General features: G+C 32.4%; 1 protein-coding gene across 2 annotated transcripts in view; it reads left to right on the top strand.

Annotated features, from left to right (window-relative positions):
* LOC146540521 (uncharacterized) overlaps positions 1–22,301 on the top strand; it is a 69,732-nt gene that overhangs the window by 14,348 nt on the left and 33,083 nt on the right. For both annotated transcript variants that reach the window (XM_085200564.1, XM_085200555.1), the window contains exon 3: positions 9,868–9,906. The gene's annotated coding sequence lies outside the window, so the exon portion shown is untranslated. The remainder of the gene's footprint in view (positions 1–9,867; positions 9,907–22,301) is intronic.

The raw sequence follows: 22,301 nt of genomic DNA, 5'->3' as shown, positions 1-22,301 counted from the left end.
CGAACGCGGCTTCGCCCGATTGAACTATGCGAATATTTATTAAATATATTTATGAAATTATTTTCAGTTTTCAATAGAGAGATGCGTTAAGCAAGCTCATATTGGGTGACGTTTTCTAACAGCAAACTTTGCAAATCGTTGCTTAGCAACGGTCACATAACGACGGTTGTTATTAATATGGCAGAATAAATCGCATGTCAAATTAATAAGTATTTTAATATATTAGTATATATCGAAAATATTATAAATATGAGAAAAAAAAAGTAACCTATGTTCATCCCGAGACCCTCAAGTATCTCTATATGAGTATTTTATCACAATTAAATTAGCGGTTTGGGCCTGATTGCGTAAAACACAGAAAGACAGACAGACAGAGTTACTTTCGAATTTATAATATAGGTATGGATTTAACGTAGCCTATAGACCTTGCACGTCGCTAAAGAAGACATTTTTATATTATTATACGTTTTCTAATTAATAATGATATAGCAATGGTTATTTCACAATAAATAATATAAAAATCTTATGTTATATTTTAGTGAAAACAAAAACTGACTTCACTTCTACACCTGTTCACTTTTACTCAACTCACGCAACCCGGTGAAAACAATTGGTTTGTCACTACACGTTAGTATGGACACAGCATGGCGTGTAGTACTTGCACTTTCTCTAATTTCTTTACAAATAATTCCTTAACTATAGCATAACATACAGACATACATTAAGGATGTAGTAAACGAGACAGTAGTGGGTTCAATTCCCACTTATGGGTAAAGGCGCGGCCAAAGCGTGAGCGTGTGTTGAGTGGCGGAATTAATTTCTGTCATTCAACGTGCAATATCTCTAGAATTGGCCAGAGAGGCTATCTGACCGACCTGTCCTATAAAAAAAATATACATATCTATCAGAAAATAGCGCATATTTAAATATCTATATTTTATATAAAATCTTAAGAAGCTTAAAAAAATAATATAAGTGGTTTTGCGATCCTCACTTCGTTACGGTGCGTACAAAGAACTAGTTTCTTTATATTGTTTTGGTATCGTTCTGTCGAAAAGTGTTATAACTTTTTATTAAATGAAATAGCACTACATATAATGTATGTTTTATATTATTATAATTTAAAACTCGATTTCTTGTACAGTTTTAAAACACGTTTGGTCTTACATTTTTTTTAAATTAATGTGCCAAAAAATAATTAACAAATCGAGATTGAAAATTCGATAGAAAGAAATTCATAATTACCAATTACATTCATAAAATAAAAAGTAACTTACTTTTTGAGTTTTCCAGTATATTATTTAATGATGATAAAAAATAATGTAATAACACTTTTCATCTTACGTGTACCTGTAGTTTTTAGAAGGTGTGTCTGGAACGTTAATGGCGCAGGTTCGATTCTTGATCGCGTGCCTCATATTTTACTTTTTTATATTTTTTGTAAGCTTGTTTTTTTTATTGTCGAATTACTAAAAAAACACTATGGAATTTCAATATCAAGGATTACCTTATACAGAATGAATTCAACTTGCGTACGGCGATTAATTGAATTACTTTTTACGCTTTCGACATTGTTGTTGAGTTGGGCATGCGTGACTAATTTGTTAAACCTGTGGTATTTTACCTTTTTTTACCTCTCCCGTTATAATTTTTATAAATTTTACATGAAAAAACCTTTTACAAAAGTAAGATTTATGTTTTTATAATGTATTCGATATATCTTTTTATTAGGGTTCCGTACACCAAAAGGAAAATACGGAACTCTTATAGAAACACTTTATCCGTATGTATGTAATTAATATCAAATTTTTAGGTTTACGGTCCCTTGGAGCACAGGGAAAATCAATCTTCTAAGTTATGTATCGTTTTTGCTGCATTTTATATGAAATTAGAAGACTTCTCGTGGACCTACAGTTTTGAAATTTGGCAAGAAGCGAGTGAGCTCGCAAAGAGTGCATAGGTACGACCGCAAAATTAAATATGTCAACTTTTACAAATTGTACTTACTAACGGAACCCTCGGTATACGAGTCTGACTCACATTTGACTGTTTTTTTAAATATTTACCTATAATCTATATATATAAAATCGAAAGGTCACTCACTTATCACGAAATCTCAGAAACTATTTGTGCTAGGAATCTCAAATTTTGCATAGGAGTTATTTATAGGACGTAGGTGCTCTCAAAGACGGGAATTTGCAATATTCGACTTCTAAGGGGATGTTTTTGGGGTTGAAAGTTTGTATGAAACTTCGTTACTACAAATGTCTCAAATGTCTCAGTAGTCTCAAATTTAGCATGGACGTCACTTATAGGTCGTAGGTACTCATAGAGACAGAAATTAATAATACGCGGGCGAAGCCGCGGGTGATCCGCTAGTTACTTCTATATAAATGAAGCTAACTGCATAGTTTTCAATTGTATTTTATTTGTATCTTAAACATCGGGGTTTTGACCTATAAGGAATTGAATCGTTGTCCGATTAGTTCAGTAGGCACTTGGCCGACTTGCGGGACCGACGCGCCAATTACTACAAATTGATTCCGTAAAATTGATATCATAGTTGCATAATCCACAGACAGAATAGTTGAAACTTAATAGATAATAAGAAATATTATCAGAATAATAATTTTCGTCTTAAATATAATTTTAATTCTAATTTACAAGACAGCATTGAGGCCACCTCTGGCGAAAGGGCATAAGCGTTTGACTGTAAGCGCGACAGGTTGTAGGGACGATTCCCACTCGAGGAAATGCAAATAGTTTGTTAAATAAATTAAATAAAAAATACGTTAAATAAATGAAACAAATATATTTGACAATATACTCTTTTATACTTTCTTAAGTGTGGAATAACACTTTAAAAATATAAAAAATATACACTTTTGTTTAAATTATAAAGTGATATACACGTTGCTATGGCAACGCATCACGAGTCAAAAGGTCCTCTAGTATAATTACTATAAAATTAATTATAATTTATTAATTTTTATTAAGTAATATAATAAAATTGGATATTGGCCTTGTAATATTAATAAATTCAATAGCACAAGAGATGGCATAATTTATCTGTGAATAGAATGTCCAATGTCCATCTATATGCCTTTGTCATGAACGGAGCGACCTTCATGCTGCCCCTAACATTCACTGGACTTAGCCAGGGCTTTCTAAACCATGGCCTGCAATACTATGCCCATAATATATTTAGTTTATTTCAGTCAAGAACTGGTATGTTATCTTAAACAAGTAAATAAGAAGCTAAACGTGTACATACAATTTAATATATAAAATATAAAAAAATGACCTAAGAAATTTTATCTTATCTATCTTTTATAAAAATCGAACCCCGTTTTACCTCTTAGCATTTAGTTTCACTATAACAAGCTATACTAATATTTCGAAATACTTTTAAGCTTTTTACTAAATGAATACCTACGTAACTAAGAAAAAAACTCCTTACAAACACAAATTTCAAAAGAATAATCTTTTATCTTTTTTTTTTTTTTACGACCCAGATATGAAAAATATATAAATAAAGCCCAGATTAATAATATACTCGAATCAATACATTCTAACAAAGAATTATTTACGCAGTGTAAGCTGTAAGGCCAGTGCGTAAATATGCGGTAGTTCTTTTCCCATTTAATTTTTTTGCTACGAACTAGTTCTTACTCGCTCCCAGGTAGTTTCATTTTACTATTGATTGTAGATTTAATAAATAAGATATATAGATAAGTATGTTTTATATAGAGAAACACAGATTATTGGTATTTTGAAACATTATAGAAAACAAAGGAATTCTTGGCTCATTTTTCAACATCGTAACAAATTAGTTTAATTTAAAATTGTTTTTTTACTTGCCATTAGCTTGAGCATCTCCATTTCTATCTAGCATAGTCCGTAATGGTGCAGGGGCACAGGGTTGTGACTGTAACGCGATGGTTGTGTGTTCGATTCCCATTATTATTTTGCATTTCTTCGCTCTGGCAACAACGCCTGGCGTTGAGTTCCCCTACTTAAAATTCGACGTAGAGTGAGAAACGAGGAGTGCCTTAACACTAGGTTCCCAGGTATACAGCGTGATCTAGCATAAAGTGAACAGGTGTTTAATATCCAATATAACTACCGACAAATATAATTACGAAGTTCTTTTTGAGGTCAGTAGGACCAGCTATAGCTATTTGTTTGAAAGTCTTGTATCTATGTAAATTATACGTTATTTGCAACTTTTCTTTCCGTCACTACGATAAGAGATTACAGGCTTATACGATAGCAATCTGGAGCCGTCTTTACATTCAATAACGCGTACAAATGTGGACTGGACAGACAGACGAACGGAGAAATGAGGTTAAACCTGTTCTTGATCATTTTCCATGAGATAGCCTGACCTATCGCCTCGGCGAAAGTCTAACAAGGCTGCGATAATAACTCTGTGGAATGAGCGTTTCAGACAACTGAGAAATTTATAAAAATAAATTATTTATGATATTTTACTTTTTATACAGGTTGTGGGTTCGATTCCCACTCGAGGGAATGAATTATTAGCGATAGTTACAAAATATATATATATAGCGAAGGGTCCGAAAAGCTGAGGATCGAGTGTGGTGGCGAGAATTGGGGAAGGCCTATGTCCAACAGTGGACAAAAGATGGCTGTTGATGATGATGATGATGATATATGTCCTAAGAGTTTTCTTTAAACTTTCTGAAAATTTTCTCAATTTTGATTATATACATAAAGCACTGATAATTAGGGTACGGGACGCATTGTAGACAGAGGGAACCAGGGACCCTAGTGTTTAGACTCGTCGTTCCCATTAAGACACCTACGTTACGTTTCCCACTTTCCACCGAATTCTAGAGGCATTACAACATTACGGCATAATTAACATCTATTATATGTATATTCAACGTTTCAGTTAAGAAAGCTACCTAACGGAAAATATTAATGATGTAAGACAGTATGAACTCATCGTTGCTTATAGCGTAAAAATATTTACATTTAGAGATTAACTTAACTTTATTTTATTTATTACAATAATATACGAGAGGAACAGGGGCATAAGCATGTGACTGTAAACGGAACAGGTCATGGGTTCAATTCCCAGTCGAGGAAATAAATAGTTTCGTCGAAAATTTTCATTTCGTCGCTCTGGTGTCGAGGTGAGCGAGACGTTAAATTCTTTTCCACTCACTCAACAAACAATGCCTGGAGAATTTAACGAATTATGGGGAACGGGAACTTAACATTAGGTTCCCTCTGCCTACTCTGCTGTGTATTCTTGTTTACTTGAAACAAATTATTCAATTCAATTGTCGTATTCGCTTGAAAGTCGACTAGTAAACATTGCTCGGACCGGGCGCCCTCCAGTCAAGGTAAGGCGGTTGACCTGTTACATTCCGTTTAAGTCATCAGCTATATTTGTTTTTATATTGAGAAAATATTTCTTTATTCTAAACTTTACACGTAAATCTTTATAATTCTTTTTCTTGTACTTTCTCTATTGTTAATAAGAATATAAAGGCATTTGCAGATTAGATTAAAAAAATAATTTATAGCATTTTAAATATTTCAAGATTAAATTTTAAATTAATTTAACTATGTTTATTAATCTATGAGATATGAACTTGACTATACAGTACTTATTTTTTATATAAAATTGTGTAATTTTGCTGTGGTAACGAGGAACATGCGGTGTTGAGCACCGCAGCAATGCCTGCAGAATTCAATGGAAAGTGGGGAACGGAAGTATCATATAGGGAATAGAGTAATAAAACTAGTTTCCGAGGTTCCCTCTGCGTACCCTTGCAATGTTTTTTTTTTACTTAAGTCGAAAAGTTTGATAACATTTGCATATAAATATTTGGATTGGAAAAGGTAAGGTTAAATAAATTTTAAATAAGAATTTGGGATTATCTAAAACCATCTAAATCATGGTCGACTTTAGCAAAAAACATGTTTTTGGGATACCAATTTATATAAATACTTTTTAAAGTAAAATTTTAATTATATAATAACATTTTCTTCGAATTAGGTGTGAGTTGTGAGTTCAATTCCCACTGGAGGAAACGAAATACTTAAAGCGGGGAGCGGAGTGCCTTAACACAGGTTCCCTGTCTACCCTACCCTAGTACATGCGGGATACAGCGTGAAAACGAAGAAAAATGTATATTAATAAGTATTATTGGTGTAAATCAAATCAATACAAAATATAATAAATTAATTTAATAATTTCTTACTTAAAAATATGGTCATTGTGCTATAAGTAGGTACTCGTAGGAACTCTTATTGTACTGTAGAAATAAACCTAATATGGAATACCAACATACGGAAGAAAAAGCGATGCGAATAATTGTAAATATTGTTTATAGGAAGTTTCTTATATATCGTTTTCTTGTCATGTACGTGGCAAACGGCCACAAGTGTGTTATTCTAAACGCGACTGGTTGTAAGTTCGATTCCGACTCGAAGAAATTAAATATTTAATATGCTAGGCTAGAATATGCTAGGTCTCACTTCACTAGTTACTTATGGTTTATTTTCAGTAAAAAAAAATCATAATAAATCACGCTTCACGCTGTATCCCTCACACAGCAGGGTAGGCAGAAGGAAACTAGTTTTAAGTTCCCCATATTCTGTCGAATTCTGGAGGCACTGCGTGTTGAGTGGTACAACTCAACGCCGCGCTTTGCCTCGACACCAGAGCGAAGAAATGGAAATATAAACGTATATAAATATTTCACTTCCTCGACTGGGGATCGAACCCACAACCGTCGCGTTACAGTCACACCCTTGTGCCGCTGCGCTACGACGGCCTCTATAGACTATAAAAATAAATAATTTATGAATATTATTTTTAGTAAGTTGAAACTTAGACTCTTAAATATATATCATTGAACACATGTTTCGTGGTTTATTTTAATTCATCCCCTAGGGGTGTAAATAAGGGGTTGGAAGTTTGTATGGAAAAATCTTTGTATCACCATTGATTTCTATAGAATTAGAAATTGAGACTTAAAAATATTTCATTGAACATGTGTTTCATGGTTTATTAGAATTCACCCCCAAATAAGCAGGGGAAGCTGCGCGCGTGCTCTAGTACTCTATAAACTATTTTAATATCAACTTAACTTTGTTTCTATTTTATATTAATTTAAAAAACCATATAATAAATAACCTTAAATAAATATATTTTAATATAGTCACGTAACATGTACACAATTTGCGGTTGTGTGTTAAATAAATCTATTTGCATGTAATTGCTAATCAAAACTTATGTAAAAAAATGGAAATCTTTCATTAGTTTTAAAGAGTTTTGAAATAAAATGAAAAATTTTGGAATATTTATTAAAAATACTATGTAGAAACTTTAATTTTACTGTTTTAATCATTATTATTATTTACAATTAGTTTTTTTTTTTTTAAAAAAAAGAAAGAAGTGGGGAACGGAGTGTTCTAACACTAGGTTTCCTCTGTCTACCCTGCTGTGTGCGGGATACAGTGTGAAGCTGATTTTATAGTTTTAAATATATGGTAAAAATCACATTAACCTTAACCATTTTACTTAAATTAATACTGTTCTTCTTTATTGTTCTTTCAGTTAAATTTGTCTATACTAACTGTATAATTAATTAATTTAAACTTATTTATTGATCAATGTGTTCCACAGAGTAATCATTTACATAATTCAAATGCTCAAAATGCCAAAATATTATTTAATTATTTTAAAATAAGACAAAACAATTACTTATATTATAATAGCTTACCTAATCTATATATATAAAAGGACTTGTCCTCACTGACTGAGGTAAGACGCACGCACAGCCGTAACCGCTAATGGTAGAAACGTGAACTTTAGACAGAAGTTTACTTTCGTAATCTGGACATCCACTAAGAAGGGATTTTGAAAAATTATAACCCTAAACTGGTGAAATAGGGGGTGTAAGTTTGTATGGAAAAATTTTTAAATCGGCATCGATTTTTATAAAATTTGAAATTTAGATTTTTAAAAGTATTTAATTGAATACGTGTTTCATAGTTTTCTAGAATTCAACCCCTAAAGGTGCAAATAAAGGGTTGAAAGTTTGTATGGAAAAATCTTCAAATCGCCACCGATTTTTAAAGATTTGAAATTTCGACTCTTAAAAATATTTCATTGAACACACGTTTCATGGTTTATTAGAATTCACCCCTAAATAAGCTATTTTGTTTAAACTTTTTCTGCAGACCATACCTGCAAATGTAGTACAGTCAGTTACATAAAATTAATTAAGAAAATTGTTTAGTTGCAATGGAACTGATTAAAATAATTAAATTACGTGTTAGATTAAGGTTAACGTAAGTTTTTAAAGTAGGTAATTTTATATTATATAATTTCTAACTCTTACAAGTATTGCAGCTGTTTTATTGAATAAAAATAAATACGATCAAAGCCTGTATATATTTTGTAAGGTAAATTATTGGGAAGCAATATGTACTAAAAATATATAAATACAGAGATAATAGAGACATCAAGGGCCTAATCTAAGAATTTTCAATAAAATAAACACTAAATTATATTTCAGTAAATTTATTTTTCAAGAACATTTCTAGTCGATGAAAAATTTTGTAAGGATATCCTTATCCTTGCTTATATGAGAATAAGTATCTTCTAATGGTCTGTTGAATTGCATATTTCTGGTCTTGTTTATTTTTTATTTTGCAAGTTTTTGTCTCCATATTAAAAACAACGTAAACAATTTTCGTCTAGAAACCTTAAGATGTTTCTTCGAAATACTCTATTGTAATATCTTCCTTGTTTTACAATAAGAAAAAAAGATAAATAGACAAAGTAATAAAAGAAAACTTAAAGAATCGCGAGTGCCCACACGTAAAGGAAATGCAAGCGGCTCGCATTTCCTTTCCGTGTAGCAATACTTATTTCTTAACCCAGATGTATAGTTAATTAGTCTAACTCGTGGCATAACAGCTCTTCACGCAGATGTAGGTTATGGGTTCGATTCCCATTCGAGAAAATGAAATAGTTCCTTTATGTCCCCCTTGTGAAAAAGCAAAACGGAGTGCGTTAACACTAAGTTCCCTCAGCCGCTCCTCCATCCGTGATACAGCGTGAAGCTGAAAAAAAAAGTTCCATATTTTATTTATATCTATACTTCTATACTAATATAATAAAGCGGAAGAGTTTGTTTGTTTGTTTGTTTGTTTGAACGCTAAGATCTCTGGATCTACTGGATCGATTTACTTTGTTTTTGTTTTGTACGAAAGCTGCATTCTTCAGAAATGCTATAGGCTATATAATATTACATTACACATATATACTAATAAATTAAAATACTTTCTAATTTGACATGCAATTTATTCTGCCATGTTAATAACAACCGTCGTCGCTACGCGACCGCGTTCGTTACCGCGTCATTTTGATATTCATCCTTATGAAAATAAATATAATAGTATATTTCTATAGAAATTATATTCTTATATTTCAAGCAGGCGTAGCCGCGTCCGGGTCCGCTAGTTTATTTATAATAAGACTTAATGAAAGGTGTTTTTGTTTTCCACCAAAAGCCACTTTTTGTCTAGTGACACCTGTGACACGAATATATTTTAAATATTATGACAACACCGTAGGATATTCATTCTCAATTTTCAAAAACACTCTCACTAATATATAGGAAAAATACCTTTCTTTCTTTTTCCTTTTTTGTTAATCTTTTTTAAAAAATGTAATCCTTTTTCTTTAAGGCAAAAAGAAATTAAATATTTTTTTCTTTAAAATCAATGAATATCATAAAAGTTATCGTTATTTATTTAAATAACTGTGTCATTATTCACGGCAATTAATAATTATTTCTTCTATTTTTTTTTCAGATAACGTTTCAACAATCAAAGGAATTTAATATTGTTAAGGTAAAATTTTTATTTATTTAGATACAGGTTTATTAAGGACAAGTTAATGTCAACAGACTATATACGATTTGATTATTTTTTCTTTATTTTTTTAGTTAGCTCCAAAGTTGATCTTAAAAGGTAAAAAAATAAATAAATCAGAAAGAAAACAGCTTCACGCTGTATCCCGCATATGGCAGGGAAGGCAGAGGGAACCTATTGTTAAGACAATCCGTTCCCCAAATTTACTGAAATTTAAGAGGCATTGCCTGTTGAGTGGCGGTACTTAACACCGCCTTTTGCATCGTATCAGAGCGTAGAAGTGAAAATATGAATTTTAATTATTTTATTTCCTCAAGTGGAAATCGAACCTACAAACAGTCGCCCTCAAAACAACATTCTCGTCTAAAAATAAGATACTATCTTAAAGAATTTCGTTCACCATCGACTTTCAAGTGTAGTATTTACGAAATATTCCCCACTTATCAACATTCTTCGTTTATCTGGAGAATGTTGAATTTATTTCCGGATAATTTAAAAATATATGTCACTTCTCGATCACTGTCAGATAAGTGGTCTGTGAATTGTTGTGTTTCTATATCTAAATATATGTATATATATAATTGCTTGAAATAAATGAAATTTTAAAATAAATAAATTATTATCCTTCAGTGGTAGAGACGGTCGTGTGACTGAACGCGACGGTCGTAGGTTCAATCCCCACTCGGGGGGAATGAATTATTTTTTAGTATTAATATTTTTAGTATTTTTATTCGCTCTGGTAAAAAGCACAGCATTAATTTTCGCCATTCAACTCGCAATACCTCGAAAAATTCGACGGAAAGTGGAGAACGTAGTGTTTAACTACGTTCCCTCACTAGGTTCCCTCTGCCTAACCTGCTATACGCGGGATACAGCGTGAAGCTGAATGACTATTAATAGTAATTACCTAACTTGGAAAATACAATTCATAGTACATATAAATACCACAGATATTTTTTACCTGGTTACATCATTCCTAGCGATGAGTGTATTGTAATGTCAAACATAGTTAAAAGCATCAAGTTTTTGTTGAGGTAACTTCCAAAACTTCCACTTAAATTAAAGTATTTTTTACATTAGCACAGTTATATAATTAAAGAGTTAACTTTGGTTCCCATTGAGTGGAACCAAATATTTAACTGACAAGATATTTGGAAAGTTATCTATAAGTTATATAATTTAATTTAGATATGAACTTCACGCTGTATCTGTATATCTTTATATGTACATATGGTAGGCAGAGGGAACCTGGGAACTTAGCGTAAAGATACTCTCACCTAGATATTAAGTATTATTTTATTACATAGCAGTATACTACGGAATACTACGGAAAGTGAAGAGTGGAGTGTCCTAACACTAGGCTCCCCCTGCCTATTCTATTACATGAAAGAAATGTATTAAGTACGGCATATACGGATTATTCGTGTGGACATTCTGTTTATTGAAGAAAAACTTAATTTGAAAACTCATTGAAGCCTGAAAGGAGCAACCACCTGTGGTTAACAGCAAATAGCTCCAATTTGTGATTCGTATATTTATTTCTCTTCAGCTTTCTTTTTCTTTAAATAAGTTTTGATGAAAAAGTTAAACTGTTAAGGTATTTCTTTTTTGTGAAAGTTTGTAAAATAAAATTTGGAGAGAATAAAAAGTAAATGAGCAGTAAGAGTTTCAGATCTGAAATTTAAAATGATGCCTAGAAAATGTTACTAGAATACATATTACGAAAATTATTACTTTATCAAAGTATTTTACTGTGACATTTAACGTAGCGTAGGGCGCACTCCAGCTCGATTGACCGACGACCTGAAGAAGGTTCCTGGCTTCGACTGGATGCGGAAAGCGGAGGATCGGGAGCTTTGACGCACCCTGGGAGAGGCCTACGTCCAGCAGTGGACCCGAAAAGGCTGATTTGATTGATTGATTGATTGATTGATTGACTGTGATATTATAGACAGTATGTGGGTAGTAATTGCCGCGTTTGCCTTGGTACCAGAACGAAGGAATGAAATAACAAATAATGATTTAATTCCCTCTAGTGGGAATCGAACCCACATTTACATTCACACGCTTATTCTCCTGCGCTACGGCGGCCTTAATATTATAACAATAGCATAACTCGAAATTATCAAATTAAATTTTAACTTACAACGGATCTCTATAAAATGAAGTCGTTTAACTATCAACGGCTTCTACAGTCAACTTTAAGGCTCATATAGTACAAATAATGTTTTCAAGCTTTCCGTTGACACGTTAACAGAATAACGGAAACGGATGCGGTCATTGACAGTGGTCCTGTAGTGGTTGCTATACTAACATTTTATGGTACATTTACACAATCTATTACTAGAGGCTGAACGAAGCTGAATGTATCTAATAATAATATCGAGTTTATTGATATCTCTGATGTCGAGACAAAGCGTGGTGTTTAGTTCAGCTAATCAAGAAACCATGCCTTCTAAATTTGGCGGAAAATGGGGTACGGAGTATCATAACACTAGGTTCCCTCTGGCTACCCTGCTGTGTGCGGGATAAGCCGTGAAGCTGTATATTTTAAAGATAGTATATTATAATATAACATGTTTATTATATCCCGTTATCCTGTCTTATACCGGTTAGACATAGATTATCGCCAGGAAGTCGCTTGGACCTAAGCCTTGATATATTTACTTCATTATCCCATACTGTTTCAAAGAAAACTGGACTATTATCAACATAAATTTTAATTGGATGTCTGTAAAGGCTATATCCATATTTATTTATTCAGATTAGATATTATAAATAAAAAAAATAATTATGCCGCCTTTTTTCATGTATATTAATTCCAACCAGACTCTATTTTTATTTAGATTCCAGTTAGGCCTAGGAGAAAAAATATTTTTTATTGAAATTTATGCTTATATTTATGAATTTAAAACCGTATATTGTATGTTGAAAGATTTGACTGGAAGACGATTAATATATACTTTCACAAAAAATCAATTTTGTAGTAGCACTAATAAGAATTGGAAGAGTAATTCTAAAAAAAAAGTTTATAATTATCTAGTAAATAGATATTTGAAATGTGGTTATTGGGCTTGCTTAAGTAATATAGCTTCTTTTTTGCAGGATATTACAATTTGTTTTTTTTTTTGAAAACCGCTATACTGATTATAACAATATTTATTTACTGGAATTTGTTTAGTAATTGAAAAATTTTATTCATTGTTTTCATAAAAATATATTTTTATGATTAAAAATCTGCTTCACGCTGTATCCCGCACTCAGCAGGGTAGGCAGATGGAACCTAGTATTAAAACTCTCCTGTCTCCACTCTATTACATACTATTTTATTGATATATTCATAAAGATATACATTACGTCTCTACTGCTTAAAGCTGGTGATATAATGAAAATAATGGTAGGGAAAGTAAATTTACAACTTGCGTGATTCCAATTGTGCATATAATAATTAGACTATCAATCAGATCTTCAATTTAAAAGCTGATTTGAGAAATGAAAGGAAGTAATATGTGGAAGAAGAAACAAAGAAATATATTATTATTAATATTCATGTATGTATATAATTATAATATAATTATATATATTTAAGTATTTGTTACTTCCCCTATGAATTTTTATGCGTTTAATTTAATTTTATTTCCTTATTTTATATACTGGGTTACGTGAAAAAAAACCTATAAATATATAAAAATATATAGAATATTGACTTTAATATAAAATAAATAATATTGTAAATTGTAGGTATATTATAAATATATGTACATACCGTATAAATAATATATATTATATATTTATGAGTGTATCATAAAAAATATTTTGCTATAAGTAGTGCGTAAGACCACGAGATTTTTTTTAATTGAATTGTAGCTTTCTCTAGCTGTCGTTGTGAAGGAATAATTATATTTTTTTCTATTTCTATAGATGATAACGAACTATTATCTATATGTCCAATATATACAGACGTACATACATACTAGTACGTACAGGCGGTTCAATATAACAGAAAAAAAGAGCATTGTTATAGAACCTCTGTCCGTTTTAAACGACTTTCTCATAATTTTTCCATTTGTGCCATTAAAAGCGAATTTCACTCTTATACTTAAATTATAATTTAAGCTTTAACTTGTTATTAAGTTGTTAATTATTTTGATCATTGTTTTATTTCTAAATTACATACTTTACTCGAAGGTTTGGGTTTTGAATGTACCTACAGATAGCATCTTTTTTTTTTCCCTACGACTTATAATGACTTAGAACTCTTTGCTTATGCCTTGGAAGAATTGGTCAATTAAATCTTCCATAAAATTAGCTTAATTCGCCAATTTGCAATTAAAATTACATACGTAATGTAATATACAAAACAACCTAAAATAATATTTACAGAAAAAAATTAAAGCGATTTCCGAAAAGTTTTTATTCCAATTAAAACATTATTTATAATTTGACACTAAGATTAAAATAAAAAATATACCCATAAAATATATCCTTAAATTAAAATGTATGTAGCTTGCGTAATATTGAGCGAAATTAAGAATTATCTCTAGTACTATTAAAAATGTCATCACATACGATACAGCATTTATTTTAGCTGGATTCTGAAACCACTGCGTGTTGAATGGCGGAACTGAATGCCGCGCTTTGCCTGGACTATGTGAATCGAACCCACAATCTGTCGCGTACAATCACACTTTCTGCTTCTGCGCCACGATTGGCCTCTAATTGTTATTATCACCTTAGACAATTTTCTATGTCCTCGATTCTCTAATTTGATAGCAAGGTAGTGTTTTAAATTACAATTTTATTTTCTTTGCGCCATTACTTCGCACGAAATGGCGTCTAATTACGATACGAATATTATTTAAATTATTCACGCGTGAACTGAAACGCAGCCTTGCTCCGAATGTGAATGATATTGTTATAAAATAATGAGCGTATAGTACGGCCAACAAGTTGTGGTCGACGTGAAGTTAGCTGTCTGGCTGCGCAGTTGATTTTTTCATTTCCGAGTGAACTATGCGCAAGAATTTAGAAAACTTAACTTCAGGACGCCCACGACTCGTTGGCCGTATTATATTAAACTAGCGGACGCGCGCAGCTTCGCTAGCTTATTTAGGGGTAAATTCTAACAAACCATGAAACGAAATATGTGTGTTCAATGAAATATTTTTAAGAGTCTAAATTTCAAATTTTATAAAAATCGGTGCCGATTTAAGAATTTTTCCATACAAACTTTCAACCCCTTATTTGCGCACTTAGGGGAAGAATTCTAGAAAACCATGAAACATGTGGCCAATTAAATACTTCTAAGAGTCTGAATTTCAAATTTTATAAGAATCGGTGCTGATTTAATTTTCTTCCATACAAACATTCAACCCCTTATTTTCACCCTTAAGGGGAGAATTCTTGAAAACGATGAAACACGTACTCAATTAAATTCTTTTAGAAATCTAAATTTCAAATTTTATAAGAATCAGTGCCGATTTAATTTTTTTTCCATACAAACTTTCTACCCCTATTTCACCCCTTTAGAGTTAAAATTTTTCAAAATCCCTTCTTAGTGGATGTCCAGATTACGAAAGTAAACATCTGTCCAAAATTCACGTTTCTACCACCAGCGGTTACGGCTGTGCGCGCGTCTTAGTCAGTGACTTGTCCTCAGTCAGTGAGGACAAGTCCTTTTATATATATAGATGTAAGCACAATGTTAAGTTTTTAAACAATGTAAAAAACCCTGGAAAGTTTAAAATGTTCACTTGTTCTTTTATCAAAATAAATGGGATATATTTTTCCCATTTCTCTCACGATTTCTTAACAAATCAATCGCTTTTAGTTTAATATGATTAAATATTATATCAAATCAGGTTCACACCGTTTCGCCGCACACAGCAGGGTAGGCAGCGGGAACCTAGTGTTAAGATACCACGTTCCCCACTTCCTGCCGAATTCTGGAAGCATTGCGTGTTAAGTGGCAGAACTCAACGCCGCGCAAATGTTTAAATATATTACTTTATTTATAGAAACTGTTATTTTAATTATATATTCTAATTTTTATTCATGTCATAATCGTATAACTAACGCGTCTATAATAAGTACGTAAAATATCTCATTACTTCATTTATTTATGATGGTGATTATTATAATTTCTAATTTACAACTTTAAGTACGAAGATGCGTGAATTTCAAAATAATTTTGTTAAAGTTCCACATAAAACAACATTTTACAAAAGCTAATTACAAATTGGTGGCTATCGTGGTGCAGGGGTGGAAAGGTGTGATTATAACACGACGTTTCTGGGTTCGATCCCCACTCTAGGCAATAAATTATTTTCAATCTGTAGGATATTTATAACCATATCTGGTTAAACAAAATGGATGTTTCTGTTTCATATAAAAAATATAAGATCTTATTAAATAATCGTAGGCCTGTATTTATAAACCGCTTTCCACTCTGAAACCGATCTTAGGATGTCGTTTTCATTTACACCGACATCTCAAGATCGATCTCAGAACCTTAGATCCGATATCATATCCCAATATAAATCTTCAAACTAATAAATTGTTGACATCTTTCCATATAATTGCAAGTCGTTTTTCTTATAACACGTCCGCAGTGAATTGGCTGTTGAAGTAAAAATAAAATGGCGGATATTGCTAAATATCTATAAAACTTAATTGGTTTAGAATGGTATATCGAATTTATTAGTTAGTAGGACAAGTTTATTTATTGCATAATCGATAGTTCCAGTTAGAAGCAAGTGCTTTCGTTTTTCTTTTAATCGAATTTTATTTTTTATTTTTAATTCCATTTTATTTTAATAATTGAGTTTATTTCTGAAATTTATTAAATTTTAAACAAAATTTATTTCAAATAAATGAACAGAAATTATTATCTTCTTCAGCTTCACCCTGTGACCTGCATGTAGCAGGGTAGGCGCGCTTTGCCTCGACCCCAGAGCAAAGAAATGGAAATATTAAATATTTAATTTTCTCGAATGGGCATCGAACTCGCAACCTGTCGTGTACCAGACCCGTTTGTGCCTCTGGGCCACGACTGGCCTCTCAGGAATATATACCTATATACGAATATTATAGTGATGTAACTCTATTTGTAGGAATATAATACGTTAAACGAGACTGGAATATATATCTCTAGAACATCGTACAAATGGTATATTTATATAATGGATAACTTAATTTTAGCTTCACACTGTTTCCCGCTTATGACAGAATAGGCAAAGGGAACCTAGCGTTAAGTCCATTCCCCACTCTCCGCTCTCAACCGAATGATCGACGCATTACGTGTTGAATGTGGAATTCAACGCCGCGTTTCACCTTTCTTGATATAACTTGAATATCCATATATTATATAAACATAATATTATATAAAACCATCACATAAGAGCACATTTACTCGAATGTGTACTGACGTCCTACTGTACTTATTGCCTTCGCTGACAAGTGACACGAATGTAAGCAGACTGGTGCCGATACTTCCGGTAGGGGAAGTTACGTCACCTGGATATGAGTGCGTGAACTCTATCTAAATTTATTAATTATTTATTTAAGATTTATTAATAAATGGCTGTTATGAAATTTTCTTCTGTAATATGTAATTTATTATTATTTTATTTTGGTTGCGTCTAATAAAATCGAAAGGTCGCGGAGTTTGTGTTAATGCTTATATAATGTTTATCTAATGGTTGATTTCCCATATTATACAAAAATTTAATTTATGTATAAAGAATGAACTTTTTTTAAGAGTCACTATATCCTCTGGCCTCAAAGTATATAGTAAAAGTAGGGCTTAGTAGAGGTTAATTCTAATAAATTTTAGCAGTAGTTTTAGAGATTAAAGCGTTAGCCATATATATAAACTTTATAATATTACTATAGAAATATAGACATACTAGCGGCCCGCTCGCGGTTTCACCCGCGTGAACTATGTTATTATTAATTTCTGTCTCCTTGACTACGTCCTAGTGACGTCCATGCAAAATTTGAGACTCCTAGCATTTGTAGTAACGATGTTTCATACAAACTTTCGACCCCAAAAACAACCCCTTTTAAGTCGAATATTGCAAATTCCCGTCTTAGCGAGCACCTACGTCCTATAAGTAATTCGTATGCAAAATTTGAGATTCCTAGCAAATGTAGTTTCTGAGATTTCGTGATGAGTGAGTGACCTTTCGATTTTATATATATAGATAGATAAGCTTAAGTAGAAGTATGAAATCTAACTCCACCTACTACAATACCTTCACGCAACACAATGCACGAACAGAAACGACAGTGTGATGTCGTGATGCCTCGTATAATGCCTAACAAATTATTCAAGATTTCCGTTGAATTTTCTACTTTCTTTACCGTTTAATCAAGTAAAAACGGTAAGCCAATCGAGGCGAGGCATTTGTCGTTTTTGTGTCCTTTTAGTTAAATTCTTGCTAAATAAATACTATTTATAGATATATTGACATTAGAATCCCGTTCTTTTAATTTTATGCTATTTAAAGTTTTTAATGTAGAATAGATTAAATAAAAGTTGTCCCTCTCTCTCTCTTATTTAGATATTTCACTAAATGAAAGATTTAAAGGTAATCATCTAACGTTTATATCGGATCTTTAGCCCGAATTGTATAACTATACAAGTATTTATTCCGTTCTCTGCTTTCTTTAGGTCGGATCGATCCCACAACCATGACGGTTGCATTCTGACTCTTCCATTGCGTCACTTTATAAATATCATTTAATAATTTACAATTAATAATATAAAAGACTACTACTAAGACTGTCTTTATATAAAAAAATATTCCTAATTATTTAGCGGAAAGTGTTTATAGGAATTTCGTATTACCTAAGTTCAAATTAACTTTTAAAAAACCTTCCTAGTTAAATCAAAACTCGACTTACAGTTAAAGAGAGAAGAACTAAAACAGAATAAAGAGAGTTTTAGTCGTGACTTGATAGAACAATAAGCTATTTTTTTTTTTCGCGGCTAGATTCGCAATTGCAAAGACGTACTTTTAAGAGCTCTTAATTTTTTTACTAATTTATTTAATTTAATAAGCATATGTGTTAAAAATTTAAATACCTGTGCTTAGGTTGACTCCAACTCCACTTTCCCACATAATTTTGCACTTATTACGAATATGGAAGCACCAATGGAACACTTACTCAAGAGCATGGATGAACTCTCCACTATGTTCTCTTCTCGAATGGCTGAATTTGAGAAGAACCTGTCCCAGCCAAGTTCTGCAGCCCCAAATCCCACAATTAAAGCACTGAGTGCTGATTTCTATACTTTTAAGACTTTAGTGTGGAAGTCACTTAGTCTTTTAAAGTCACAAATTGAGTTGGTTGCACACGGTTTGGATCGCTTGGAGACACAATCCAGAAGAAAGGTGCTTTTGTTCCACGGCATAAAAGAAGAGAAAGATGAGAACGTGTTAAAGAAGACAATGGAGGTGTTATCCAGGTACATGAAGTTGTCCGACCTTTCGCCTGTTTCGATCGAATCTTGCCATAGACTAGGTGCCAAAAAAGATTCTGCCAGACCTGTCCTCGTTAGGTTTTGCAATCTAAAGGTACGTTTCAGCGTGTGGCTTGCAAAAACCGCTTTAAAAGGTACCAAAGTAACCTTGACGGAGTTTTTAACAAAATCGCGCCAGGACGTCTTTGTCGCCGCCCGCAATCACTTTGGTATAAAAAAATGTTGGTCAGCTGATGGCATGATAGTGATACTACTCAATAACAAATCCAGAGTCAAGATTTCTACGTTGTCAGAACTCAAACTATTAAAACAACAAAATCCCTCAATGAAGTCCACCATCAACATTTAGCCGGGTAGCTTTTTCTTTTTTTTTGTATCAATTTAACTCAGCCGGTTTACACATAATTTATTTTATATTTAAACTCATTTGTAATTTTGTCGACCGTAAGCTACATTTTCTCTCTATTTTGTCTTTGTTAAATTTTCACAGTTTTCCAGTTCATTACCGTCCAATATTTAGTTTGTTAGTTTAACTTGAAAATATTAATGTATAACTGTAGCAATGATAACAAATTGTTTACACAATAACACATTTGACAAGTGTCACTTTGCCGTAGAATGTAAATAGTAAGTTAATAGATAATACCATAAATAAGATATGTTAAAATGAATGATTATTGTTATTGTGTTTTTGTATTTGTTCATGTTCGATTGCGTTCCATTTTGTTTTACATGTGTTCTTTTTTTTATATTTGTATTTCTTTCTTTACTACTTTAATGTGCAGATTATTCCAAAAGTCAACCTGTGCGCGTGGATATTATTAGTTAATTTTAAAACGTTTTTATATATATATTTAGTTGTTTTTCTTTAAGTATATATATATATATATATATATATATATATATATATATATATATATATATATATATATATATATATATATATATATATATATATATATATATATATATATATATATATTATTGTAATTCTATTTATTATTGTATATTTATATATATATTTTATTTACATATTTATAAAATACTAAAATTATGAATATTGATGATGAGTTCTTTTCTTGCTCATCTAGTAATTATGATAGTGCTGACAGTAATAACTCGTCAGTCTCAGATTCAGATTCGCTTGTAGATAAGTTATCGAATATCTTTAATAACCCATCCGGTTCGCTTTCCTTAGTGCATATCAACGCACAGAGCATTCCAGCTCATTATACTGATCTTCTCGCATCTTTTGGCTCCGGAGTAGTCGATTGTGTACTTGTATCGGAAACCTGGTTAAAACCGTCTCTCTCATCAGCTTGCTATTCTCTTCCAGGCTTTCAGTTATTCCGGAATGACCGCACTGAGCGGGTTGGTGGAGGCGTTGGTATATACCTTCGTAACAGCATCCCTGCCAGGGTCGTCTCTCACTCCCTTAATCAGGCTGAAGGAATTCTTGAATATCTCTTTTTAGAAGTAGAACTACACTATAAAAAAATTCTTTTAGGCGTTTTATATTCCCCTAATGATAAAGTGAATTATTTTAATGCTTTGGAAGATATTATGGAGAGTCTTTTTCATCATTATGACCATATAATTTGCATGGGCGACCTAAATACCTGTATGTTAAAAAATGATACTAGAAGCAACCAGCTCAAGGCACTGAATGAGTCATATAACTTGCATATTCTACCCATGTCTTCCCCCACCCATTTTTTTCCTAACTGTCGTCCTTCTCTGATTGATATTATCTCCGTCTCTAACCCTAATTTTATTATTTCTCATGGTCAAATGACTGCACCTTTCTCTTTTCACGATTTAATTTTTCTTTCTTATAAATTACGCTCTCCCAAGGTTAGAAGCAAAATTTTTCTTCAGCGCGATTTTAAGCATATTGATCTGGAACGCTTCAGGGATGATTTGAGGAACATCGACTGGTCAACCACATTGTCACTAACTAATATTGACGATATGGTACACTCGCTAACTTCTGAACTGATTAACATTTTTAATGTTCATGCCCCCGTAAGACCAGTTCGTATCAAGCATGCGCCTGCACCATGGTTAACGCCAATTATTAAACGATTTATGACTAAGCGCGATCGAGCGAAAACTAAAAACAAAAGATTTCCTTGTGAAGAAAATCTCACAGCATACAAGAAACTGCGGAACATTTGCAACAGGATGTGTAGGGATGCTAAGCGTCGCTACGTTCACAATACCATTCAGAACCTCTCTCAAGCGCAAGTTTGGAGATTCTTAGAGTCGCTTGGTATAGGTAAAGCCACTGCTGATCATCAGATCTCAGTGGATCTTAATGTCTTAAATTCTCATTTTACAAACCCAAATATAAAAATAAATGCCCACATAAAAACACATACACTTGCTTCTTTATCTCAAAATGTCCTACCAGACTCAACTCCCTTTTCATTTAAAACTGTATCTGAAGAGGAAGTCAAGAAGTGTGTCCGCTCCATCTCCACTAAAGCCATTGGAAGTGACAATCTCAGTCTCGAGATGATTCTTCCCGTGTTGGATGTCATTGCACCAGTGGTCACCCACATTATCAATTTCTCGCTGACATGTAATGTCTTTCCATCACAGTGGAAGAATGCTTATGTCATTCCGTTACCCAAAACCTCGAACCCTTCCGCTGTCACTGACTATCGTCCTATATCCATTTTACCTATCCTATCAAAAGTCCTTGAAACCATCGTTTATAATCAACTGTACTCTTTTCTCTCCTCAAACAATCTTCTATGTCCTTACCAATCCGGGTTCCGTCCCTTTCACAGCACAGTTAGCGCACTGCTGAATATCTCGGAGGACATTCGGTGTGCCTTGGATAACACCAAGATCACTGCAATGGTATTACTGGATTTCAGCA

This window comes from Heliconius melpomene, chromosome 2 (genome assembly GCF_056956725.1).
Source record: "Heliconius melpomene rosina isolate 202511_hmr_F chromosome 2, ASM5695672v1, whole genome shotgun sequence".
NCBI classification, from domain to species: Eukaryota; Metazoa; Arthropoda; class Insecta; order Lepidoptera; family Nymphalidae; genus Heliconius; species Heliconius melpomene.
This window is presented reverse-complemented; position numbering and strand designations above follow the sequence as displayed.